This window comes from Phyllobates terribilis, unplaced genomic scaffold (assembly GCF_046119375.1).
Source record: "Phyllobates terribilis strain yellow unplaced genomic scaffold, ASM4611937v1 Scaffold_123__1_contigs__length_5148117, whole genome shotgun sequence".
Taxonomy (NCBI): Eukaryota; Metazoa; Chordata; class Amphibia; order Anura; family Dendrobatidae; genus Phyllobates; species Phyllobates terribilis.
The window spans coordinates 1,403,543-1,428,591 of record NW_027362883.1 but is presented as its reverse complement, the minus strand read 5'-3'; the positions used below and the strand labels follow the sequence as shown (position 1 = coordinate 1,428,591).

General features: G+C 45.0%; 19 non-coding genes across 19 annotated transcripts; all 19 read right to left on the bottom strand.

Moving 5' to 3' along the window:
• Nucleotides 1–957: 957 nt before the first annotated feature.
• LOC141201785 (U2 spliceosomal RNA) lies at nucleotides 958–1,148 on the bottom strand. Its single transcript, XR_012273082.1, has one exon. It is a non-coding gene; the product is annotated as a U2 spliceosomal RNA (small nuclear RNA).
• A 1,115-nt stretch (nucleotides 1,149–2,263) lies between these two features.
• On the bottom strand, nucleotides 2,264–2,454 carry LOC141201783 (U2 spliceosomal RNA). Its single transcript, XR_012273080.1, has one exon. It is a non-coding gene; the product is annotated as a U2 spliceosomal RNA (small nuclear RNA).
• A 1,115-nt stretch (nucleotides 2,455–3,569) lies between these two features.
• LOC141201782 (U2 spliceosomal RNA) lies at nucleotides 3,570–3,760 on the bottom strand. The gene has a single exon (XR_012273079.1). It is a non-coding gene; the product is annotated as a U2 spliceosomal RNA (small nuclear RNA).
• A 1,115-nt stretch (nucleotides 3,761–4,875) lies between these two features.
• LOC141202175 (U2 spliceosomal RNA) lies at nucleotides 4,876–5,066 on the bottom strand. The gene has a single exon (XR_012273457.1). It is a non-coding gene; the product is annotated as a U2 spliceosomal RNA (small nuclear RNA).
• Nucleotides 5,067–6,181: 1,115 nt separating this feature from the next.
• LOC141201781 (U2 spliceosomal RNA) lies at nucleotides 6,182–6,372 on the bottom strand. The gene has a single exon (XR_012273078.1). It is a non-coding gene; the product is annotated as a U2 spliceosomal RNA (small nuclear RNA).
• A 1,115-nt stretch (nucleotides 6,373–7,487) lies between these two features.
• Nucleotides 7,488–7,678, bottom strand: LOC141201780 (U2 spliceosomal RNA). Its single transcript, XR_012273077.1, has one exon. It is a non-coding gene; the product is annotated as a U2 spliceosomal RNA (small nuclear RNA).
• Nucleotides 7,679–8,793: 1,115 nt separating this feature from the next.
• On the bottom strand, nucleotides 8,794–8,984 carry LOC141201779 (U2 spliceosomal RNA). The gene has a single exon (XR_012273076.1). It is a non-coding gene; the product is annotated as a U2 spliceosomal RNA (small nuclear RNA).
• A 1,115-nt stretch (nucleotides 8,985–10,099) lies between these two features.
• LOC141202256 (U2 spliceosomal RNA) lies at nucleotides 10,100–10,290 on the bottom strand. Its single transcript, XR_012273535.1, has one exon. It is a non-coding gene; the product is annotated as a U2 spliceosomal RNA (small nuclear RNA).
• A 1,115-nt stretch (nucleotides 10,291–11,405) lies between these two features.
• LOC141201777 (U2 spliceosomal RNA) lies at nucleotides 11,406–11,596 on the bottom strand. Its single transcript, XR_012273075.1, has one exon. It is a non-coding gene; the product is annotated as a U2 spliceosomal RNA (small nuclear RNA).
• Nucleotides 11,597–12,711: 1,115 nt separating this feature from the next.
• On the bottom strand, nucleotides 12,712–12,902 carry LOC141202255 (U2 spliceosomal RNA). The gene has a single exon (XR_012273534.1). It is a non-coding gene; the product is annotated as a U2 spliceosomal RNA (small nuclear RNA).
• Nucleotides 12,903–14,017: 1,115 nt separating this feature from the next.
• On the bottom strand, nucleotides 14,018–14,208 carry LOC141201776 (U2 spliceosomal RNA). Its single transcript, XR_012273074.1, has one exon. It is a non-coding gene; the product is annotated as a U2 spliceosomal RNA (small nuclear RNA).
• Nucleotides 14,209–15,323: 1,115 nt separating this feature from the next.
• LOC141201775 (U2 spliceosomal RNA) lies at nucleotides 15,324–15,514 on the bottom strand. The gene has a single exon (XR_012273073.1). It is a non-coding gene; the product is annotated as a U2 spliceosomal RNA (small nuclear RNA).
• Nucleotides 15,515–16,629: 1,115 nt separating this feature from the next.
• Nucleotides 16,630–16,820, bottom strand: LOC141202254 (U2 spliceosomal RNA). The gene has a single exon (XR_012273533.1). It is a non-coding gene; the product is annotated as a U2 spliceosomal RNA (small nuclear RNA).
• Nucleotides 16,821–17,935: 1,115 nt separating this feature from the next.
• Nucleotides 17,936–18,126, bottom strand: LOC141201774 (U2 spliceosomal RNA). Its single transcript, XR_012273072.1, has one exon. It is a non-coding gene; the product is annotated as a U2 spliceosomal RNA (small nuclear RNA).
• A 1,115-nt stretch (nucleotides 18,127–19,241) lies between these two features.
• On the bottom strand, nucleotides 19,242–19,432 carry LOC141201773 (U2 spliceosomal RNA). Its single transcript, XR_012273071.1, has one exon. It is a non-coding gene; the product is annotated as a U2 spliceosomal RNA (small nuclear RNA).
• A 1,115-nt stretch (nucleotides 19,433–20,547) lies between these two features.
• On the bottom strand, nucleotides 20,548–20,738 carry LOC141201771 (U2 spliceosomal RNA). The gene has a single exon (XR_012273069.1). It is a non-coding gene; the product is annotated as a U2 spliceosomal RNA (small nuclear RNA).
• Nucleotides 20,739–21,853: 1,115 nt separating this feature from the next.
• LOC141202253 (U2 spliceosomal RNA) lies at nucleotides 21,854–22,044 on the bottom strand. Its single transcript, XR_012273532.1, has one exon. It is a non-coding gene; the product is annotated as a U2 spliceosomal RNA (small nuclear RNA).
• Nucleotides 22,045–23,159: 1,115 nt separating this feature from the next.
• Nucleotides 23,160–23,350, bottom strand: LOC141201770 (U2 spliceosomal RNA). Its single transcript, XR_012273068.1, has one exon. It is a non-coding gene; the product is annotated as a U2 spliceosomal RNA (small nuclear RNA).
• Nucleotides 23,351–24,465: 1,115 nt separating this feature from the next.
• LOC141201769 (U2 spliceosomal RNA) lies at nucleotides 24,466–24,656 on the bottom strand. The gene has a single exon (XR_012273067.1). It is a non-coding gene; the product is annotated as a U2 spliceosomal RNA (small nuclear RNA).
• Between the last annotated feature and the right edge of the window lie 393 nt (nucleotides 24,657–25,049).

The window sequence follows — 25,049 nt, the reverse complement described above, 5'->3', positions numbered from 1 at the left end:
TTTAGATCTGCATAACTCCACCTCTTTAAACACAGCACCTTCACCCCCTGCTGTTCCCACCCGCCTCAACACCGTTGGAAGGGAGGAGAACCAATTAAGGCGGGGGGTGGGGTGGAACGAGCAGCTGTCTACCCTTAGCAGGAGGGCTCCTGATTACATACCTCTCCTGCTGCTGCTGCTGCTGGCTGTCCAGCAGCAGACTGAAGGTGGCTGCTGCTGTGCACAGGTATATAAAGGCTCAGAGCCTATTATGACACGCGCAGCCAGCGTTCCATTGCCACATTCCATCTACTGCAGGCAGGATACCTGGCTGGCTGAATGTCGCTGAGAAGCTCACAGAGACCGCCATAAGCAACAGTTTAACAGAATGCCACAGACTAATCAACCAAACTTTTTGGGTTGGGTTCTCTTTTATAGTCTGCAGGCATTAAATGAAAGAAGTCAGTGTTCCAGCAGAAGGAGACAACGTTTCAGAAAAGGCATTGTAGCAAACCAAAAAAGAAATTTTAAGCGCAGCAGAGTAACCAGCGCACATACCTGTTAGCTCAGGTGAGTTTAAAAGGCTGCTGTTGATAACAAGGGCATTTGCTAAATAGATGGTGTGTGTGCAACAATATACTGAAAGGTCAATTATATTGTGCAGCTTATCTCACCACCTGTAGTTATTTAGGTGAAAGCTCCAAAATGCTTGCCTAATATGTCTGTTTATCCAAAAGGAAGTAAAAAGGGAGAGCTAGAAAGATAGCATTGCATCACATTACATGGCAATGCAATGCACAGTTGCTGAAGTTGAACCAAAATGAGCTTGTAATCTGGCTTCTGCAACTTTGAACATGAAAAATCCAATGAGGAGAAGAAAAGCAAAGCCAAAGAGTTCATCCCAAAATCCGACAAACAAGCAAAATGAACAAAAAACATTGAATTCAATTCTTTCTGATTTTAGAAACTGCATTAAAGAAGGGGTGCACCGGTCCTGGAGATACTGCAATACCAGGTCAATGCGTGGAGTGGACAGAGCAAGCTCTTTTTCCATCTCCCTGTTCTAAAAATCCATTTAATATATGGTCCCCAGATAGGGGACGTATCAGATATTAAACTGATAAGAACAGATACTACACTTGATCTTAGCCAAAAGGCCGAGAAGCGATAACCAGAATTGGTTTCAAACTACGGAGCCACCCAAGGATCCTGAAAAGTCCATTTGTGGAGATGAGCTCCTGGACTCCCGTTAAGAAGACATGTTGTCAACCTCTAGATCCCTTACATGCCTGCACTTTTCGGCTTGCTGCTGCTGCAATCCACGCGTTTTAGATCTGCATAACTCCACCTCTTTAAACACAGCACCTTCACCCCCTGCTGTTCCCACCCGCCTCAACACCGTTGGAAGGGAGGAGAACCAATTAAGGCGGGGGGTGGGGTGGAACGAGCAGCTGTCTACCCTTAGCAGGAGGGCTCCTGATTACATACCTCTCCTGCTGCTGCTGCTGCTGGCTGTCCAGCAGCAGACTGAAGGTGGCTGCTGCTGTGCACAGGTATATAAAGGCTCAGAGCCTATTATGACACGCGCAGCCAGCGTTCCATTGCCACATTCCATCTACTGCAGGCAGGATACCTGGCTGGCTGAATGTCGCTGAGAAGCTCACAGAGACCGCCATAAGCAACAGTTTAACAGAATGCCACAGACTAATCAACCAAACTTTTTGGGTTGGGTTCTCTTTTATAGTCTGCAGGCATTAAATGAAAGAAGTCAGTGTTCCAGAAGAAGGAGACAACGTTTCAGAAAAGGCATTGTAGCAAACCAAAAAAGAAATTTTAAGCGCAGCAGAGTAACCAGCGCACATACCTGTTAGCTCAGGTGAGTTTAAAAGGCTGCTGTTGATAACAAGGGCATTTGCTAAATAGATGGTGTGTGTGCAACAATATACTGAAAGGTCAATTATATTGTGCAGCTTATCTCACCACCTGTAGTTATTTAGGTGAAAGCTCCAAAATGCTTGCCTAATATGTCTGTTTATCCAAAAGGAAGTAAAAAGGGAGAGCTAGAAAGATAGCATTGCATCACATTACATGGCAATGCAATGCACAGTTGCTGAAGTTGAACCAAAATGAGCTTGTAATCTGGCTTCTGCAACTTTGAACATGAAAAATCCAATGAGGAGAAGAAAAGCAAAGCCAAAGAGTCCATCCCAAAATCCGACAAACAAGCAAAATGAACAAAAAACATTGAATTCAATTCTTTCTGATTTTAGAAACTGCATTAAAGAAGGGGTGCACCGGTCCTGGAGATACTGCAATACCAGGTCAATGCGTGGAGTGGACAGAGCAAGCTCTTTTTCCATCTCCCTGTTCTAAAAATCCATTTAATATATGGTCCCCAGATAGGGGACGTATCAGATATTAAACTGATAAGAACAGATACTACACTTGATCTTAGCCAAAAGGCCGAGAAGCGATAACCAGAATTGGTTTCAAACTACGGAGCCACCCAAGGATCCTGAAAAGTCCATTTGTGGAGATGAGCTCCTGGACTCCCGTTAAGAAGACATGTTGTCAACCTCTAGATCCCTTACATGCCTGCACTTTTCGGCTTGCTGCTGCTGCAATCCACGCGTTTTAGATCTGCATAACTCCACCTCTTTAAACACAGCACCTTCACCCCCTGCTGTTCCCACCCGCCTCAACACCGTTGGAAGGGAGGAGAACCAATTAAGGCGGGGGGTGGGGTGGAACGAGCAGCTGTCTACCCTTAGCAGGAGGGCTCCTGATTACATACCTCTCCTGCTGCTGCTGCTGCTGGCTGTCCAGCAGCAGACTGAAGGTGGCTGCTGCTGTGCACAGGTATATAAAGGCTCAGAGCCTATTATGACACGCGCAGCCAGCGTTCCATTGCCACATTCCATCTACTGCAGGCAGGATACCTGGCTGGCTGAATGTCGCTGAGAAGCTCACAGAGACCGCCATAAGCAACAGTTTAACAGAATGCCACAGACTAATCAACCAAACTTTTTGGGTTGGGTTCTCTTTTATAGTCTGCAGGCATTAAATGAAAGAAGTCAGTGTTCCAGAAGAAGGAGACAACGTTTCAGAAAAGGCATTGTAGCAAACCAAAAAAGAAATTTTAAGCGCAGCAGAGTAACCAGCGCACATACCTGTTAGCTCAGGTGAGTTTAAAAGGCTGCTGTTGATAACAAGGGCATTTGCTAAATAGATGGTGTGTGTGCAACAATATACTGAAAGGTCAATTATATTGTGCAGCTTATCTCACCACCTGTAGTTATTTAGGTGAAAGCTCCAAAATGCTTGCCTAATATGTCTGTTTATCCAAAAGGAAGTAAAAAGGGAGAGCTAGAAAGATAGCATTGCATCACATTACATGGCAATGCAATGCACAGTTGCTGAAGTTGAACCAAAATGAGCTTGTAATCTGGCTTCTGCAACTTTGAACATGAAAAATCCAATGAGGAGAAGAAAAGCAAAGCCAAAGAGTCCATCCCAAAATCCGACAAACAAGCAAAATGAACAAAAAACATTGAATTCAATTCTTTCTGATTTTAGAAACTGCATTAAAGAAGGGGTGCACCGGTCCTGGAGATACTGCAATACCAGGTCAATGCGTGGAGTGGACAGAGCAAGCTCTTTTTCCATCTCCCTGTTCTAAAAATCCATTTAATATATGGTCCCCAGATAGGGGACGTATCAGATATTAAACTGATAAGAACAGATACTACACTTGATCTTAGCCAAAAGGCCGAGAAGCGATAACCAGAATTGGTTTCAAACTACGGAGCCACCCAAGGATCCTGAAAAGTCCATTTGTGGAGATGAGCTCCTGGACTCCCGTTAAGAAGACATGTTGTCAACCTCTAGATCCCTTACATGCCTGCACTTTTCGGCTTGCTGCTGCTGCAATCCACGCGTTTTAGATCTGCATAACTCCACCTCTTTAAACACAGCACCTTCACCCCCTGCTGTTCCCACCCGCCTCAACACCGTTGGAAGGGAGGAGAACCAATTAAGGCGGGGGGTGGGGTGGAACGAGCAGCTGTCTACCCTTAGCAGGAGGGCTCCTGATTACATACCTCTCCTGCTGCTGCTGCTGCTGGCTGTCCAGCAGCAGACTGAAGGTGGCTGCTGCTGTGCACAGGTATATAAAGGCTCAGAGCCTATTATGACACGCGCAGCCAGCGTTCCATTGCCACATTCCATCTACTGCAGGCAGGATACCTGGCTGGCTGAATGTCGCTGAGAAGCTCACAGAGACCGCCATAAGCAACAGTTTAACAGAATGCCACAGACTAATCAACCAAACTTTTTGGGTTGGGTTCTCTTTTATAGTCTGCAGGCATTAAATGAAAGAAGTCAGTGTTCCAGCAGAAGGAGACAACGTTTCAGAAAAGGCATTGTAGCAAACCAAAAAAGAAATTTTAAGCGCAGCAGAGTAACCAGCGCACATACCTGTTAGCTCAGGTGAGTTTAAAAGGCTGCTGTTGATAACAAGGGCATTTGCTAAATATATGGTGTGTGTGCAACAATATACTGAAAGGTCAATTATATTGTGCAGCTTATCTCACCACCTGTAGTTATTTAGGTGAAAGCTCCAAAATGCTTGCCTAATATGTCTGTTTATCCAAAAGGAAGTAAAAAGGGAGAGCTAGAAAGATAGCATTGCATCACATTACATGGCAATGCAATGCACAGTTGCTGAAGTTGAACCAAAATGAGCTTGTAATCTGGCTTCTGCAACTTTGAACATGAAAAATCCAATGAGGAGAAGAAAAGCAAAGCCAAAGAGTCCATCCCAAAATCCGACAAACAAGCAAAATGAACAAAAAACATTGAATTCAATTCTTTGTGATTTTAGAAACTGCATTAAAGAAGGGGTGCACCGGTCCTGGAGATACTGCAATACCAGGTCAATGCGTGGAGTGGACAGAGCAAGCTCTTTTTCCATCTCCCTGTTCTAAAAATCCATTTAATATATGGTCCCCAGATAGGGGACGTATCAGATATTAAACTGATAAGAACAGATACTACACTTGATCTAAGCCAAAAGGCCGAGAAGCGATAACCAGAATTGGTTTCAAACTACGGAGCCACCCAAGGATCCTGAAAAGTCCATTTGTGGAGATGAGCTCCTGGACTCCCGTTAAGAAGACATGTTGTCAACCTCTAGATCCCTTACATGCCTGCACTTTTCGGCTTGCTGCTGCTGCAATCCACGCGTTTTAGATCTGCATAACTCCACCTCTTTAAACACAGCACCTTCACCCCCTGCTGTTCCCACCCGCCTCAACACCGTTGGAAGGGAGGAGAACCAATTAAGGCGGGGGGTGGGGTGGAACGAGCAGCTGTCTACCCTTAGCAGGAGGGCTCCTGATTACATACCTCTCCTGCTGCTGCTGCTGCTGGCTGTCCAGCAGCAGACTGAAGGTGGCTGCTGCTGTGCACAGGTATATAAAGGCTCAGAGCCTATTATGACACGCGCAGCCAGCGTTCCATTGCCACATTCCATCTACTGCAGGCAGGATACCTGGCTGGCTGAATGTCGCTGAGAAGCTCACAGAGACCGCCATAAGCAACAGTTTAACAGAATGCCACAGACTAATCAACCAAACTTTTTGGGTTGGGTTCTCTTTTATAGTCTGCAGGCATTAAATGAAAGAAGTCAGTGTTCCAGCAGAAGGAGACAACGTTTCAGAAAAGGCATTGTAGCAAACCAAAAAAGAAATTTTAAGCGCAGCAGAGTAACCAGCGCACATACCTGTTAGCTCAGGTGAGTTTAAAAGGCTGCTGTTGATAACAAGGGCATTTGCTAAATAGATGGTGTGTGTGCAACAATATACTGAAAGGTCAATTATATTGTGCAGCTTATCTCACCACCTGTAGTTATTTAGGTGAAAGCTCCAAAATGCTTGCCTAATATGTCTGTTTATCCAAAAGGAAGTAAAAAGGGAGAGCTAGAAAGATAGCATTGCATCACATTACATGGCAATGCAATGCACAGTTGCTGAAGTTGAACCAAAATGAGCTTGTAATCTGGCTTCTGCAACTTTGAACATGAAAAATCCAATGAGGAGAAGAAAAGCAAAGCCAAAGAGTCCATCCCAAAATCCGACAAACAAGCAAAATGAACAAAAAACATTGAATTCAATTCTTTCTGATTTTAGAAACTGCATTAAAGAAGGGGTGCACCGGTCCTGGAGATACTGCAATACCAGGTCAATGCGTGGAGTGGACAGAGCAAGCTCTTTTTCCATCTCCCTGTTCTAAAAATCCATTTAATATATGGTCCCCAGATAGGGGACGTATCAGATATTAAACTGATAAGAACAGATACTACACTTGATCTTAGCCAAAAGGCCGAGAAGCGATAACCAGAATTGGTTTCAAACTACGGAGCCACCCAAGGATCCTGAAAAGTCCATTTGTGGAGATGAGCTCCTGGACTCCCGTTAAGAAGACATGTTGTCAACCTCTAGATCCCTTACATGCCTGCACTTTTCGGCTTGCTGCTGCTGCAATCCACGCGTTTTAGATCTGCATAACTCCACCTCTTTAAACACAGCACCTTCACCCCCTGCTGTTCCCACCCGCCTCAACACCGTTGGAAGGGAGGAGAACCAATTAAGGCGGGGGGTGGGGTGGAACGAGCAGCTGTCTACCCTTAGCAGGAGGGCTCCTGATTACATACCTCTCCTGCTGCTGCTGCTGCTGGCTGTCCAGCAGCAGACTGAAGGTGGCTGCTGCTGTGCACAGGTATATAAAGGCTCAGAGCCTATTATGACACGCGCAGCCAGCGTTCCATTGCCACATTCCATCTACTGCAGGCAGGATACCTGGCTGGCTGAATGTCGCTGAGAAGCTCACAGAGACCGCCATAAGCAACAGTTTAACAGAATGCCACAGACTAATCAACCAAACTTTTTGGGTTGGGTTCTCTTTTATAGTCTGCAGGCATTAAATGAAAGAAGTCAGTGTTCCAGCAGAAGGAGACAACGTTTCAGAAAAGGCATTGTAGCAAACCAAAAAAGAAATTTTAAGCGCAGCAGAGTAACCAGCGCACATACCTGTTAGCTCAGGTGAGTTTAAAAGGCTGCTGTTGATAACAAGGGCATTTGCTAAATAGATGGTGTGTGTGCAACAATATACTGAAAGGTCAATTATATTGTGCAGCTTATCTCACCACCTGTAGTTATTTAGGTGAAAGCTCCAAAATGCTTGCCTAATATGTCTGTTTATCCAAAAGGAAGTAAAAAGGGAGAGCTAGAAAGATAGCATTGCATCACATTACATGGCAATGCAATGCACAGTTGCTGAAGTTGAACCAAAATGAGCTTGTAATCTGGCTTCTGCAACTTTGAACATGAAAAATCCAATGAGGAGAAGAAAAGCCAAGCCAAAGAGTCCATCCCAAAATCCGACAAACAAGCAAAATGAACAAAAAACATTGAATTCAATTCTTTCTGATTTTAGAAACTGCATTAAAGAAGGGGTGCACCGGTCCTGGAGATACTGCAATACCAGGTCAATGCGTGGAGTGGACAGAGCAAGCTCTTTTTCCATCTCCCTGTTCTAAAAATCCATTTAATATATGGTCCCCAGATAGGGGACGTATCAGATATTAAACTGATAAGAACAGATACTACACTTGATCTTAGCCAAAAGGCCGAGAAGCGATAACCAGAATTGGTTTCAAACTACGGAGCCACCCAAGGATCCTGAAAAGTCCATTTGTGGAGATGAGCTCCTGGACTCCCGTTAAGAAGACATGTTGTCAACCTCTAGATCCCTTACATGCCTGCACTTTTCGGCTTGCTGCTGCTGCAATCCACGCGTTTTAGATCTGCATAACTCCACCTCTTTAAACACAGCACCTTCACCCCCTGCTGTTCCCACCCGCCTCAACACCGTTGGAAGGGAGGAGAACCAATTAAGGCGGGGGGTGGGGTGGAACGAGCAGCTGTCTACCCTTAGCAGGAGGGCTCCTGATTACATACCTCTCCTGCTGCTGCTGCTGCTGGCTGTCCAGCAGCAGACTGAAGGTGGCTGCTGCTGTGCACAGGTATATAAAGGCTCAGAGCCTATTATGACACGCGCAGCCAGCGTTCCATTGCCACATTCCATCTACTGCAGGCAGGATACCTGGCTGGCTGAATGTCGCTGAGAAGCTCACAGATACCGCCATAAGCAACAGTTTAACAGAATGCCACAGACTAATCAACCAAACTTTTTGGGTTGGGTTCTCTTTTATAGTCTGCAGGCATTAAATGAAAGAAGTCAGTGTTCCAGCAGAAGGAGACAACGTTTCAGAAAAGGCATTGTAGCAAACCAAAAAAGAAATTTTAAGCGCAGCAGAGTAACCAGCGCACATACCTGTTAGCTCAGGTGAGTTTAAAAGGCTGCTGTTGATAACAAGGGCATTTGCTAAATAGATGGTGTGTGTGCAACAATATACTGAAAGGTCAATTATATTGTGCAGCTTATCTCACCACCTGTAGTTATTTAGGTGAAAGCTCCAAAATGCTTGCCTAATATGTCTGTTTATCCAAAAGGAAGTAAAAAGGGAGAGCTAGAAAGATAGCATTGCATCACATTACATGGCAATGCAATGCACAGTTGCTGAAGTTGAACCAAAATGAGCTTGTAATCTGGCTTCTGCAACTTTGAACATGAAAAATCCAATGAGGAGAAGAAAAGCAAAGCCAAAGAGTCCATCCCCAAATCCGACAAACAAGCAAAATGAACAAAAAACATTGAATTCAATTCTTTCTGATTTTAGAAACTGCATTAAAGAAGGGGTGCACCGGTCCTGGAGATACTGCAATACCAGGTCAATGCGTGGAGTGGACAGAGCAAGCTCTTTTTCCATCTCCCTGTTCTAAAAATCCATTTAATATATGGTCCCCAGATAGGGGACGTATCAGATATTAAACTGATAAGAACAGATACTACACTTGATCTTAGCCAAAAGGCCGAGAAGCGATAACCAGAATTGGTTTCAAACTACGGAGCCACCCAAGGATCCTGAAAAGTCCATTTGTGGAGATGAGCTCCTGGACTCCCGTTAAGAAGACATGTTGTCAACCTCTAGATCCCTTACATGCCTGCACTTTTCGGCTTGCTGCTGCTGCAATCCACGCGTTTTAGATCTGCATAACTCCACCTCTTTAAACACAGCACCTTCACCCCCTGCTGTTCCCACCCGCCTCAACACCGTTGGAAGGGAGGAGAACCAATTAAGGCGGGGGGTGGGGTGGAACGAGCAGCTGTCTACCCTTAGCAGGAGGGCTCCTGATTACATACCTCTCCTGCTGCTGCTGCTGCTGGCTGTCCAGCAGCAGACTGAAGGTGGCTGCTGCTGTGCACAGGTATATAAAGGCTCAGAGCCTATTATGACACGCGCAGCCAGCGTTCCATTGCCACATTCCATCTACTGCAGGCAGGATACCTGGCTGGCTGAATGTCGCTGAGAAGCTCACAGAGACCGCCATAAGCAACAGTTTAACAGAATGCCACAGACTAATCAACCAAACTTTTTGGGTTGGGTTCTCTTTTATAGTCTGCAGGCATTAAATGAAAGAAGTCAGTGTTCCAGCAGAAGGAGACAACGTTTCAGAAAAGGCATTGTAGCAAACCAAAAAAGAAATTTTAAGCGCAGCAGAGTAACCAGCGCACATACCTGTTAGCTCAGGTGAGTTTAAAAGGCTGCTGTTGATAACAAGGGCATTTGCTAAATAGATGGTGTGTGTGCAACAATATACTGAAAGGTCAATTATATTGTGCAGCTTATCTCACCACCTGTAGTTATTTAGGTGAAAGCTCCAAAATGCTTGCCTAATATGTCTGTTTATCCAAAAGGAAGTAAAAAGGGAGAGCTAGAAAGATAGCATTGCATCACATTACATGGCAATGCAATGCAAAGTTGCTGAAGCTGAACCAAAATGAGCTTGTAATCTGGCTTCTGCAACTTTGAACATGAAAAATCCAATGAGGAGAAGAAAAGCAAAGCCAAAGAGTCCATCCCAAAATCCGACAAACAAGCAAAATGAACAAAAAACATTGAATTCAATTCTTTCTGATTTTAGAAACTGCATTAAAGAAGGGGTGCACCAGTCCTGGAGATACTGCAATACCAGGTCAATGCGTGGAGTGGACAGAGCAAGCTCTTTTTCCATCTCCCTGTTCTAAAAATCCATTTAATATATGGTCCCCAGATAGGGGACGTATCAGATATTAAACTGATAAGAACAGATACTACACTTGATCTTAGCCAAAAGGCCGAGAAGCGATAACCAGAATTGGTTTCAAACTACGGAGCCACCCAAGGATCCTGAAAAGTCCATTTGTGGAGATGAGCTCCTGGACTCCCGTTAAGAAGACATGTTGTCAACCTCTAGATCCCTTACATGCCTGCACTTTTCGGCTTGCTGCTGCTGCAATCCACGCGTTTTAGATCTGCATAACTCCACCTCTTTAAACACAGCACCTTCACCCCCTGCTGTTCCCACCCGCCTCAACACCGTTGGAAGGGAGGAGAACCAATTAAGGCGGGGGGTGGGGTGGAACGAGCAGCTGTCTACCCTTAGCAGGAGGGCTCCTGATTACATACCTCTCCTGCTGCTGCTGCTGCTGGCTGTCCAGCAGCAGACTGAAGGTGGCTGCTGCTGTGCACAGGTATATAAAGGCTCAGAGCCTATTATGACACGCGCAGCCAGCGTTCCATTGCCACATTCCATCTACTGCAGGCAGGATACCTGGCTGGCTGAATGTCGCTGAGAAGCTCACAGAGACCGCCATAAGCAACAGTTTAACAGAATGCCACAGACTAATCAACCAAACTTTTTGGGTTGGGTTCTCTTTTATAGTCTGCAGGCATTAAATGAAAGAAGTCAGTGTTCCAGCAGAAGGAGACAACGTTTCAGAAAAGGCATTGTAGCAAACCAAAAAAGAAATTTTAAGCGCAGCAGAGTAACCAGCGCACATACCTGTTAGCTCAGGTGAGTTTAAAAGGCTGCTGTTGATAACAAGGGCATTTGCTAAATAGATGGTGTGTGTGCAACAATATACTGAAAGGTCAATTATATTGTGCAGCTTATCTCACCACCTGTAGTTATTTAGGTGAAAGCTCCAAAATGCTTGCCTAATATGTCTGTTTATCCAAAAGGAAGTAAAAAGGGAGAGCTAGAAAGATAGCATTGCATCACATTACATGGCAATGCAATGCACAGTTGCTGAAGTTGAACCAAAATGAGCTTGTAATCTGGCTTCTGCAACTTTGAACATGAAAAATCCAATGAGGAGAAGAAAAGCAAAGCCAAAGAGTCCATCCCCAAATCCGACAAACAAGCAAAATGAACAAAAAACATTGAATTCAATTCTTTCTGATTTTAGAAACTGCATTAAAGAAGGGGTGCACCGGTCCTGGAGATACTGCAATACCAGGTCAATGCGTGGAGTGGACAGAGCAAGCTCTTTTTCCATCTCCCTGTTCTAAAAATCCATTTAATATATGGTCCCCAGATAGGGGACGTATCAGATATTAAACTGATAAGAACAGATACTACACTTGATCTTAGCCAAAAGGCCGAGAAGCGATAACCAGAATTGGTTTCAAACTACGGAGCCACCCAAGGATCCTGAAAAGTCCATTTGTGGAGATGAGCTCCTGGACTCCCGTTAAGAAGACATGTTGTCAACCTCTAGATCCCTTACATGCCTGCACTTTTCGGCTTGCTGCTGCTGCAATCCACGCGTTTTAGATCTGCATAACTCCACCTCTTTAAACACAGCACCTTCACCCCCTGCTGTTCCCACCCGCCTCAACACCGTTGGAAGGGAGGAGAACCAATTAAGGCGGGGGGTGGGGTGGAACGAGCAGCTGTCTACCCTTAGCAGGAGGGCTCCTGATTACATACCTCTCCTGCTGCTGCTGCTGCTGGCTGTCCAGCAGCAGACTGAAGGTGGCTGCTGCTGTGCACAGGTATATAAAGGCTCAGAGCCTATTATGACACGCGCAGCCAGCGTTCCATTGCCACATTCCATCTACTGCAGGCAGGATACCTGGCTGGCTGAATGTCGCTGAGAAGCTCACAGAGACCGCCATAAGCAACAGTTTAACAGAATGCCACAGACTAATCAACCAAACTTTTTGGGTTGGGTTCTCTTTTATAGTCTGCAGGCATTAAATGAAAGAAGTCAGTGTTCCAGCAGAAGGAGACAACGTTTCAGAAAAGGCATTGTAGCAAACCAAAAAAGAAATTTTAAGCGCAGCAGAGTAACCAGCGCACATACCTGTTAGCTCAGGTGAGTTTAAAAGGCTGCTGTTGATAACAAGGGCATTTGCTAAATAGATGGTGTGTGTGCAACAATATACTGAAAGGTCAATTATATTGTGCAGCTTATCTCACCACCTGTAGTTATTTAGGTGAAAGCTCCAAAATGCTTGCCTAATATGTCTGTTTATCCAAAAGGAAGTAAAAAGGGAGAGCTAGAAAGATAGCATTGCATCACATTACATGGCAATGCAATGCAAAGTTGCTGAAGCTGAACCAAAATGAGCTTGTAATCTGGCTTCTGCAACTTTGAACATGAAAAATCCAATGAGGAGAAGAAAAGCAAAGCCAAAGAGTCCATCCCAAAATCCGACAAACAAGCAAAATGAACAAAAAACATTGAATTCAATTCTTTCTGATTTTAGAAACTGCATTAAAGAAGGGGTGCACCAGTCCTGGAGATACTGCAATACCAGGTCAATGCGTGGAGTGGACAGAGCAAGCTCTTTTTCCATCTCCCTGTTCTAAAAATCCATTTAATATATGGTCCCCAGATAGGGGACGTATCAGATATTAAACTGATAAGAACAGATACTACACTTGATCTTAGCCAAAAGGCCGAGAAGCGATAACCAGAATTGGTTTCAAACTACGGAGCCACCCAAGGATCCTGAAAAGTCCATTTGTGGAGATGAGCTCCTGGACTCCCGTTAAGAAGACATGTTGTCAACCTCTAGATCCCTTACATGCCTGCACTTTTCGGCTTGCTGCTGCTGCAATCCACGCGTTTTAGATCTGCATAACTCCACCTCTTTAAACACAGCACCTTCACCCCCTGCTGTTCCCACCCGCCTCAACACCGTTGGAAGGGAGGAGAACCAATTAAGGCGGGGGGTGGGGTGGAACGAGCAGCTGTCTACCCTTAGCAGGAGGGCTCCTGATTACATACCTCTCCTGCTGCTGCTGCTGCTGGCTGTCCAGCAGCAGACTGAAGGTGGCTGCTGCTGTGCACAGGTATATAAAGGCTCAGAGCCTATTATGACACGCGCAGCCAGCGTTCCATTGCCACATTCCATCTACTGCAGGCAGGATACCTGGCTGGCTGAATGTCGCTGAGAAGCTCACAGAGACCGCCATAAGCAACAGTTTAACAGAATGCCACAGACTAATCAACCAAACTTTTTGGGTTGGGTTCTCTTTTATAGTCTGCAGGCATTAAATGAAAGAAGTCAGTGTTCCAGCAGAAGGAGACAACGTTTCAGAAAAGGCATTGTAGCAAACCAAAAAAGAAATTTTAAGCGCAGCAGAGTAACCAGCGCACATACCTGTTAGCTCAGGTGAGTTTAAAAGGCTGCTGTTGATAACAAGGGCATTTGCTAAATAGATGGTGTGTGTGCAACAATATACTGAAAGGTCAATTATATTGTGCAGCTTATCTCACCACCTGTAGTTATTTAGGTGAAAGCTCCAAAATGCTTGCCTAATATGTCTGTTTATCCAAAAGGAAGTAAAAAGGGAGAGCTAGAAAGATAGCATTGCATCACATTACATGGCAATGCAATGCACAGTTGCTGAAGTTGAACCAAAATGAGCTTGTAATCTGGCTTCTGCAACTTTGAACATGAAAAATCCAATGAGGAGAAGAAAAGCAAAGCCAAAGAGTCCATCCCAAAATCCGACAAACAAGCAAAATGAACAAAAAACATTGAATTCAATTCTTTGTGATTTTAGAAACTGCATTAAAGAAGGGGTGCACCGGTCCTGGAGATACTGCAATACCAGGTCAATGCGTGGAGTGGACAGAGCAAGCTCTTTTTCCATCTCCCTGTTCTAAAAATCCATTTAATATATGGTCCCCAGATAGGGGACGTATCAGATATTAAACTGATAAGAACAGATACTACACTTGATCTTAGCCAAAAGGCCGAGAAGCGATAACCAGAATTGGTTTCAAACTACGGAGCCACCCAAGGATCCTGAAAAGTCCATTTGTGGAGATGAGCTCCTGGATTCCCGTTAAGAAGACATGTTGTCAACCTCTAGATCCCTTACATGCCTGCACTTTTCGGCTTGCTGCTGCTGCAATCCACGCGTTTTAGATCTGCATAACTCCACCTCTTTAAACACAGCACCTTCACCCCCTGCTGTTCCCACCCGCCTCAACACCGTTGGAAGGGAGGAGAACCAATTAAGGCGGGGGGTGGGGTGGAACGAGCAGCTGTCTACCCTTAGCAGGAGGGCTCCTGATTACATACCTCTCCTGCTGCTGCTGCTGCTGGCTGTCCAGCAGCAGACTGAAGGTGGCTGCTGCTGTGCACAGGTATATAAAGGCTCAGAGCCTATTATGACACGCGCAGCCAGCGTTCCATTGCCACATTCCATCTACTGCAGGCAGGATACCTGGCTGGCTGAATGTCGCTGAGAAGCTCACAGAGACCGCCATAAGCAACAGTTTAACAGAATGCCACAGACTAATCAACCAAACTTTTTGGGTTGGGTTCTCTTTTATAGTCTGCAGGCATTAAATGAAAGAAGTCAGTGTTCCAGCAGAAGGAGACAACGTTTCAGAAAAGGCATTGTAGCAAACCAAAAAAGAAATTTTAAGCGCAGCAGAGTAACCAGCGCACATACCTGTTAGCTCAGGTGAGTTTAAAAGGCTGCTGTTGATAACAAGGGCATTTGCTAAATAGATGGTGTGTGTGCAACAATATACTGAAAGGTCAATTATATTGTGCAGCTTATCTCACCACCTGTAGTTATTTAGGTGAAAGCTCCAAAATGCTTGCCTAATATGTCTGTTTATCCAAAAGGAAGTAAAAAGGGAGAGCTAGAAAGATAGCATTGCATCACATTACATGGCAATGCAATGCACAGTTGCTGAAGTTGAACCAAAATGAGCTTGTAATCTGGCTTCTGCAACTTTGAACATGAAAAATCCAATGAGGAGAAGAAAAGCAAAGCCAAAGAGTCCATCCCCAAATCCGACAAACAAGCAAAATGAACAAAAAACATTGAATTCAATTCTTTCTGATTTTAGAAACTGCATTAAAGAAGGGGTGCACCGGTCCTGGAGATACTGCAATACCAGGTCAATGCGTGGAGTGGACAGAGCAAGCTCTTTTTCCATCTCCCTGTTCTAAAAATCCATTTAATATATGGTCCCCAGATAGGGGACGTATCAGATATTAAACTGATAAGAACAGATACTACACTTGATCTTAGCCAAAAGGCCGAGAAGCGATAACCAGAATTGGTTTCAAACTACGGAGCCACCCAAGGATCCTGAAAAGTCCATTTGTGGAGATGAGCTCCTGGACTCCCGTTAAGAAGACATGTTGTCAACCTCTAGATCCCTTACATGCCTGCACTTTTCGGCTTGCTGCTGCTGCAATCCACGCGTTTTAGATCTGCATAACTCCACCTCTTTAAACACAGCACCTTCACCCCCTGCTGTTCCCACCCGCCTCAACACCGTTGGAAGGGAGGAGAACCAATTAAGGCGGGGGGTGGGGTGGAACGAGCAGCTGTCTACCCTTAGCAGGAGGGCTCCTGATTACATACCTCTCCTGCTGCTGCTGCTGCTGGCTGTCCAGCAGCAGACTGAAGGTGGCTGCTGCTGTGCACAGGTATATAAAGGCTCAGAGCCTATTATGACACGCGCAGCCAGCGTTCCATTGCCACATTCCATCTACTGCAGGCAGGATACCTGGCTGGCTGAATGTCGCTGAGAAGCTCACAGAGACCGCCATAAGCAACAGTTTAACAGAATGCCACAGACTAATCAACCAAACTTTTTGGGTTGGGTTCTCTTTTATAGTCTGCAGGCATTAAATGAAAGAAGTCAGTGTTCCAGCAGAAGGAGACAACGTTTCAGAAAAGGCATTGTAGCAAACCAAAAAAGAAATTTTAAGCGCAGCAGAGTAACCAGTGCACATACCTGTTAGCTCAGGTGAGTTTAAAAGGCTGCTGTTGATAACAAGGGCATTTGCTAAATAGATGGTGTGTGTGCAACAATATACTGAAAGGTCAATTATATTGTGCAGCTTATCTCACCACCTGTAGTTATTTAGGTGAAAGCTCCAAAATGCTTGCCTAATATGTCTGTTTATCCAAAAGGAAGTAAAAAGGGAGAGCTAGAAAGATAGCATTGCATCACATTACATGGCAATGCAATGCAAAGTTGCTGAAGCTGAACCAAAATGAGCTTGTAATCTGGCTTCTGCAACTTTGAACATGAAAAATCCAATGAGGAGAAGAAAAGCAAAGCCAAAGAGTCCATCCCAAAATCCGACAAACAAGCAAAATGAACAAAAAACATTGAATTCAATTCTTTCTGATTTTAGAAACTGCATTAAAGAAGGGGTGCACCAGTCCTGGAGATACTGCAATACCAGGTCAATGCGTGGAGTGGACAGAGCAAGCTCTTTTTCCATCTCCCTGTTCTAAAAATCCATTTAATATATGGTCCCCAGATAGGGGACGTATCAGATATTAAACTGATAAGAACAGATACTACACTTGATCTTAGCCAAAAGGCCGAGAAGCGATAACCAGAATTGGTTTCAAACTACGGAGCCACCCAAGGATCCTGAAAAGTCCATTTGTGGAGATGAGCTCCTGGACTCCCGTTAAGAAGACATGTTGTCAACCTCTAGATCCCTTACATGCCTGCACTTTTCGGCTTGCTGCTGCTGCAATCCACGCGTTTTATATCTGCATAACTCCACCTCTTTAAACACAGCACCTTCACCCCCTGCTGTTCCCACCCGCCTCAACACCGTTGGAAGGGAGGAGAACCAATTAAGGCGGGGGGTGGGGTGGAACGAGCAGCTGTCTACCCTTAGCAGGAGGGCTCCTGATTACATACCTCTCCTGCTGCTGCTGCTGCTGGCTGTCCAGCAGCAGACTGAAGGTGGCTGCTGCTGTGCACAGGTATATAAAGGCTCAGAGCCTATTATGACACGCGCAGCCAGCGTTCCATTGCCACATTCCATCTACTGCAGGCAGGATACCTGGCTGGCTGAATGTCGCTGAGAAGCTCACAGAGACCGCCATAAGCAACAGTTTAACAGAATGCCACAGACTAATCAACCAAACTTTTTGGGTTGGGTTCTCTTTTATAGTCTGCAGGCATTAAATGAAAGAAGTCAGTGTTCCAGCAGAAGGAGACAACGTTTCAGAAAAGGCATTGTAGCAAACCAAAAAAGAAATTTTAAGCGCAGCAGAGTAACCAGCGCACATACCTGTTAGCTCAGGTGAGTTTAAAAGGCTGCTGTTGATAACAAGGGCATTTGCTAAATAGATGGTGTGTGTGCAACAATATACTGAAAGGTCAATTATATTGTGCAGCTTATCTCACCACCTGTAGTTATTTAGGTGAAAGCTCCAAAATGCTTGCCTAATATGTCTGTTTATCCAAAAGGAAGTAAAAAGGGAGAGCTAGAAAGATAGCATTGCATCACATTACATGGCAATGCAATGCACAGTTGCTGAAGTTGAACCAAAATGAGCTTGTAATCTGGCTTCTGCAACTTTGAACATGAAAAATCCAATGAGGAGAAGAAAAGCAAAGCCAAAGAGTCCATCCCAAAATCCGACAAACAAGCAAAATGAACAAAAAACATTGAATTCAATTCTTTGTGATTTTAGAAACTGCATTAAAGAAGGGGTGCACCGGTCCTGGAGATACTGCAATACCAGGTCAATGCGTGGAGTGGACAGAGCAAGCTCTTTTTCCATCTCCCTGTTCTAAAAATCCATTTAATATATGGTCCCCAGATAGGGGACGTATCAGATATTAAACTGATAAGAACAGATACTACACTTGATCTTAGCCAAAAGGCCGAGAAGCGATAACCAGAATTGGTTTCAAACTACGGAGCCACCCAAGGATCCTGAAAAGTCCATTTGTGGAGATGAGCTCCTGGATTCCCGTTAAGAAGACATGTTGTCAACCTCTAGATCCCTTACATGCCTGCACTTTTCGGCTTGCTGCTGCTGCAATCCACGCGTTTTAGATCTGCATAACTCCACCTCTTTAAACACAGCACCTTCACCCCCTGCTGTTCCCACCCGCCTCAACACCGTTGGAAGGGAGGAGAACCAATTAAGGCGGGGGGTGGGGTGGAACGAGCAGCTGTCTACCCTTAGCAGGAGGGCTCCTGATTACATACCTCTCCTGCTGCTGCTGCTGCTGGCTGTCCAGCAGCAGACTGAAGGTGGCTGCTGCTGTGCACAGGTATATAAAGGCTCAGAGCCTATTATGACACGCGCAGCCAGCGTTCCATTGCCACATTCCATCTACTGCAGGCAGGATACCTGGCTGGCTGAATGTCGCTGAGAAGCTCACAGAGACCGCCATAAGCAACAGTTTAACAGAATGCCACAGACTAATCAACCAAACTTTTTGGGTTGGGTTCTCTTTTATAGTCTGCAGGCATTAAATGAAAGAAGTCAGTGTTCCAGCAGAAGGAGACAACGTTTCAGAAAAGGCATTGTAGCAAACCAAAAAAGAAATTTTAAGCGCAGCAGAGTAACCAGCGCACATACCTGTTAGCTCAGGTGAGTTTAAAAGGCTGCTGTTGATAACAAGGGCATTTGCTAAATAGATGGTGTGTGTGCAACAATATACTGAAAGGTCAATTATATTGTGCAGCTTATCTCACCACCTGTAGTTATTTAGGTGAAAGCTCCAAAATGCTTGCCTAATATGTCTGTTTATCCAAAAGGAAGTAAAAAGGGAGAGCTAGAAAGATAGCATTGCATCACATTACATGGCAATGCAATGCACAGTTGCTGAAGTTGAACCAAAATGAGCTTGCAATCTGGCTTCTGCAACTTTGAACATGAAAAATCCAATGAGGAGAAGAAAAGCAAAGCCAAAGAGTCCATCCCAAAATCCGACAAACAAGCAAAATGAACAAAAAACATTGAATTCAATTCTTTCTGATTTTAGAAACTGCATTAAAGAAGGGGTGCACCGGTCCTGGAGATACTGCAATACCAGGTCAATGCGTGGAGTGGACAGAGCAAGCTCTTTTTCCATCTCCCTGTTCTAAAAATCCATTTAATATATGGTCCCCAGATAGGGGACGTATCAGATATTAAACTGATAAGAACAGATACTACACTTGATCTTAGCCAAAAGGCCGAGAAGCGATAACCAGAATTGGTTTCAAACTACGGAGCCACCCAAGGATCCTGAAAAGTCCATTTGTGGAGATGAGCTCCTGGATTCCCGTTAAGAAGACATGTTGTCAACCTCTAGATCCCTTACATGCCTGCACTTTTCGGCTTGCTGCTGCTGCAATCCACGCGTTTTAGATCTGCATAACTCCACCTCTTTAAACACAGCACCTTCACCCCCTGCTGTTCCCACCCGCCTCAACACCGTTGGAAGGGAGGAGAACCAATTAAGGCGGGGAGTGGGGTGGAACGAGCAGCTGTCTACCCTTAGCAGGAGGGCTCCTGATTACATACCTCTCCTGCTGCTGCTGCTGCTGGCTGTCCAGCAGCAGACTGAAGGTGGCTGCTGCTGTGCACAGGTATATAAAGGCTCAGAGCCTATTATGACACGCGCAGCCAGCGTTCCATTGCCACATTCCATCTACTGCAGGCAGGATACCTGGCTGGCTGAATGTCGCTGAGAAGCTCACAGAGACCGCCATAAGCAACAGTTTAACAGAATGCCACAGACTAATCAACCAAACTTTTTGGGTTGGGTTCTCTTTTATAGTCTGCAGGCATTAAATGAAAGAAGTCAGTGTTCCAGCAGAAGGAGACAACGTTTCAGAAAAGGCATTGTAGCAAACCAAAAAAGAAATTTTAAGCGCAGCAGAGTAACCAGCGCACATACCTGTTAGCTCAGGTGAGTTTAAAAGGCTGCTGTTGATAACAAGGGCATTTGCTAAATAGATGGTGTGTGTGCAACAATATACTGAAAGGTCAATTATATTGTGCAGCTTATCTCACCACCTGTAGTTATTTAGGTGAAAGCTCCAAAATGCTTGCCTAATATGTCTGTTTATCCAAAAGGAAGTAAAAAGGGAGAGCTAGAAAGATAGCATTGCATCACATTACATGGCAATGCAATGCACAGTTGCTGAAGTTGAACCAAAATGAGCTTGCAATCTGGCTTCTGCAACTTTGAACATGAAAAATCCAATGAGGAGAAGAAAAGCAAAGCCAAAGAGTCCATCCCAAAATCCGACAAACAAGCAAAATGAACAAAAAACATTGAATTCAATTCTTTCTGATTTTAGAAACTGCATTAAAGAAGGGGTGCACCGGTCCTGGAGATACTGCAATACCAGGTCAATGCGTGGAGTGGACAGAGCAAGCTCTTTTTCCATCTCCCTGTTCTAAAAATCCATTTAATATATGGTCCCCAGATAGGGGACGTATCAGATATTAAACTGATAAGAACAGATACTACACTTGATCTTAGCCAAAAGGCCGAGAAGCGATAACCAGAATTGGTTTCAAACTACGGAGCCACCCAAGGATCCTGAAAAGTCCATTTGTGGAGATGAGCTCCTGGATTCCCGTTAAGAAGACATGTTGTCAACCTCTAGATCCCTTACATGCCTGCACTTTTCGGCTTGCTGCTGCTGCAATCCACGCGTTTTAGATCTGCATAACTCCACCTCTTTAAACACAGCACCTTCACCCCCTGCTGTTCCCACCCGCCTCAACACCGTTGGAAGGGAGGAGAACCAATTAAGGCGGGGAGTGGGGTGGAACGAGCAGCTGTCTACCCTTAGCAGGAGGGCTCCTGATTACATACCTCTCCTGCTGCTGCTGCTGCTGGCTGTCCAGCAGCAGACTGAAGGTGGCTGCTGCTGTGCACAGGTATATAAAGGCTCAGAGCCTATTATGACACGCGCAGCCAGCGTTCCATTGCCACATTCCATCTACTGCAGGCAGGATACCTGGCTGGCTGAATGTCGCTGAGAAGCTCACAGAGACCGCCATAAGCAACAGTTTAACAGAATGCCACAGACTAATCAACCAAACTTTTTGGGTTGGGTTCTCTTTTATAGTCTGCAGGCATTAAATGAAAGAAGTCAGTGTTCCAGCAGAAGGAGACAACGTTTCAGAAAAGGCATTGTAGCAAACCAAAAAAGAAATTTTAAGCGCAGCAGAGTAACCAGCGCACATACCTGTTAGCTCAGGTGAGTTTAAAAGGCTGCTGTTGATAACAAGGGCATTTGCTAAATAGATGGTGTGTGTGCAACAATATACTGAAAGGTCAATTATATTGTGCAGCTTATCTCACCACCTGTAGTTATTTAGGTGAAAGCTCCAAAATGCTTGCCTAATATGTCTGTTTATCCAAAAGGAAGTAAAAAGGGAGAGCTAGAAAGATAGCATTGCATCACATTACATGGCAATGCAATGCAAAGTTGCTGAAGCTGAACCAAAATGAGCTTGTAATCTGGCTTCTGCAACTTTGAACATGAAAAATCCAATGAGGAGAAGAAAAGCAAAGCCAAAGAGTCCATCCCAAAATCCGACAAACAAGCAAAATGAACAAAAAACATTCAATTCAATTCTTTCTGATTTTAGAAACTGCATTAAAGAAGGGGTGCACCAGTCCTGGAGATACTGCAATACCAGGTCAATGCGTGGAGTGGACAGAGCAAGCTCTTTTTCCATCTCCCTGTTCTAAAAATCCATTTAATATATGGTCCCCAGATAGGGGACGTATCAGATATTAAACTGATAAGAACAGATACTACACTTGATCTTAGCCAAAAGGCCGAGAAGCGATAACCAGAATTGGTTTCAAACTACGGAGCCACCCAAGGATCCTGAAAAGTCCATTTGTGGAGATGAGCTCCTGGACTCCCGTTAAGAAGACATGTTGTCAACCTCTAGATCCCTTACATGCCTGCACTTTTCGGCTTGCTGCTGCTGCAATCCACGCGTTTTAGATCTGCATAACTCCACCTCTTTAAACACAGCACCTTCACCCCCTGCTGTTCCCACCCGCCTCAACACCGTTGGAAGGGAGGAGAACCAATTAAGGCGGGGGGTGGGGTGGAACGAGCAGCTGTCTACCCTTAGCAGGAGGGCTCCTGATTACATACCTCTCCTGCTGCTGCTGCTGCTGGCTGTCCAGCAGCAGACTGAAGGTGGCTGCTGCTGTGCACAGGTATATAAAGGCTCAGAGCCTATTATGACACGCGCAGCCAGCGTTCCATTGCCACATTCCATCTACTGCAGGCAGGATACCTGGCTGGCTGAATGTCGCTGAGAAGCTCACAGAGACCGCCATAAGCAACAGTTTAACAGAATGCCACAGACTAATCAACCAAACTTTTTGGGTTGGGTTCTCTTTTATAGTCTGCAGGCATTAAATGAAAGAAGTCAGTGTTCCAGCAGAAGGAGACAACGTTTCAGAAAAGGCATTGTAGCAAACCAAAAAAGAAATTTTAAGCGCAGCAGAGTAACCAGCGCACATACCTGTTAGCTCAGGTGAGTTTAAAAGGCTGCTGTTGATAACAAGGGCATTTGCTAAATAGATGGTGTGTGTGCAACAATATACTGAAAGGTCAATTATATTGTGCAGCTTATCTCACCACCTGTAGTTATTTAGGTGAAAGCTCCAAAATGCTTGCCTAATATGTCTGTTTATCCAAAAGGAAGTAAAAAGGGAGAGCTAGAAAGATAGCATTGCATCACATTACATGGCAATGCAATGCACAGTTGCTGAAGTTGAACCAAAATGAGCTTGTAATCTGGCTTCTGCAACTTTGAACATGAAAAATCCAATGAGGAGAAGAAAAGCAAAGCCAAAGAGTCCATCCCAAAATCCGACAAACAAGCAAAATGAACAAAAAACATTGAATTCAATTCTTTCTGATTTTAGAAACTGCATTAAAGAAGGGGTGCACCGGTCCTGGAGATACTGCAATACCAGGTCAATGCGTGGAGTGGACAGAGCAAGCTCTTTTTCCATCTCCCTGTTCTAAAAATCCATTTAATATATGGTCCCCAGATAGGGGACGTATCAGATATTAAACTGATAAGAACAGATACTACACTTGATCTTAGCCAAAAGGCCGAGAAGCGATAACCAGAATTGGTTTCAAACTACGGAGCCACCCAAGGATCCTGAAAAGTCCATTTGTGGAGATGAGCTCCTGGACTCCCGTTAAGAAGACATGTTGTCAACCTCTAGATCCCTTACATGCCTGCACTTTTCGGCTTGCTGCTGCTGCAATCCACGCGTTTTAGATCTGCATAACTCCACCTCTTTAAACACAGCACCTTCACCCCCTGCTGTTCCCACCCGCCTCAACACCGTTGGAAGGGAGGAGAACCAATTAAGGCGGGGGGTGGGGTGGAACGAGCAGCTGTCTACCCTTAGCAGGAGGGCTCCTGATTACATACCTCTCCTGCTGCTGCTGCTGCTGGCTGTCCAGCAGCAGACTGAAGGTGGCTGCTGCTGTGCACAGGTATATAAAGGCTCAGAGCCTATTATGACACGCGCAGCCAGCGTTCCATTGCCACATTCCATCTACTGCAGGCAGGATACCTGGCTGGCTGAATGTCGCTGAGAAGCTCACAGAGACCGCCATAAGCAACAGTTTAACAGAATGCCACAGACTAATCAACCAAACTTTTTGGGTTGGGTTCTCTTTTATAGTCTGCAGGCATTAAATGAAAGAAGTCAGTGTTCCAGCAGAAGGAGACAACGTTTCAGAAAAGGCATTGTAGCAAACCAAAAAAGAAATTTTAAGCGCAGCAGAGTAACCAGCGCACATACCTGTTAGCTCAGGTGAGTTTAAAAGGCTGCTGTTGATAACAAGGGCATTTGCTAAATAGATGGTGTGTGTGCAACAATATACTGAAAGGTCAATTATATTGTGCAGCTTATCTCACCACCTGTAGTTATTTAGGTGAAAGCTCCAAAATGCTTGCCTAATATGTCTGTTTATCCAAAAGGAAGTAAAAAGGGAGAGCTAGAAAGATAGCATTGCATCACATTACATGGCAATGCAATGCACAGTTGCTGAAGTTGAACCAAAATGAGCTTGTAATCTGGCTTCTGCAACTTTGAACATGAAAAATCCAATGAGGAGAAGAAAAGCAAAGCCAAAGAGTCCATCCCAAAATCCGACAAACAAGCAAAATGAACAAAAAACATTGAATTCAATTCTTTCTGATTTTAGAAACTGCATTAAAGAAGGGGTGCACCGGTCCTGGAGATACTGCAATACCAGGTCAATGCGTGGAGTGGACAGAGCAAGCTCTTTTTCCATCTCCCTGTTCTAAAAATCCATTTAATATATGGTCCCCAGATAGGGGACGTATCAGATATTAAACTGATAAGAACAGATACTACACTTGATCTTAGCCAAAAGGCCGAGAAGCGATAACCAGAATTGGTTTCAAACTACGGAGCCACCCAAGGATCCTGAAAAGTCCATTTGTGGAGATGAGCTCCTGGACTCCCGTTAAGAAGACATGTTGTCAACCTCTAGATCCCTTACATGCCTGCACTTTTCGGCTTGCTGCTGCTGCAATCCACGCGTTTTAGATCTGCATAACTCCACCTCTTTAAACACAGCACCTTCACCCCCTGCTGTTCCCACCCGCCTCAACACCTTTGGAAGGGAGGAGAACCAATTAAGGCGGGGGGTGGGGTGGAACGAGCAGCTGTCTACCCTTAGCAGGAGGGCTCCTGATTACATACCTCTCCTGCTGCTGCTGCTGGCTGTCCAGCAGCAGACTGAAGGTGGCTGCTGCTGTGCACAGGTATATAAAGGC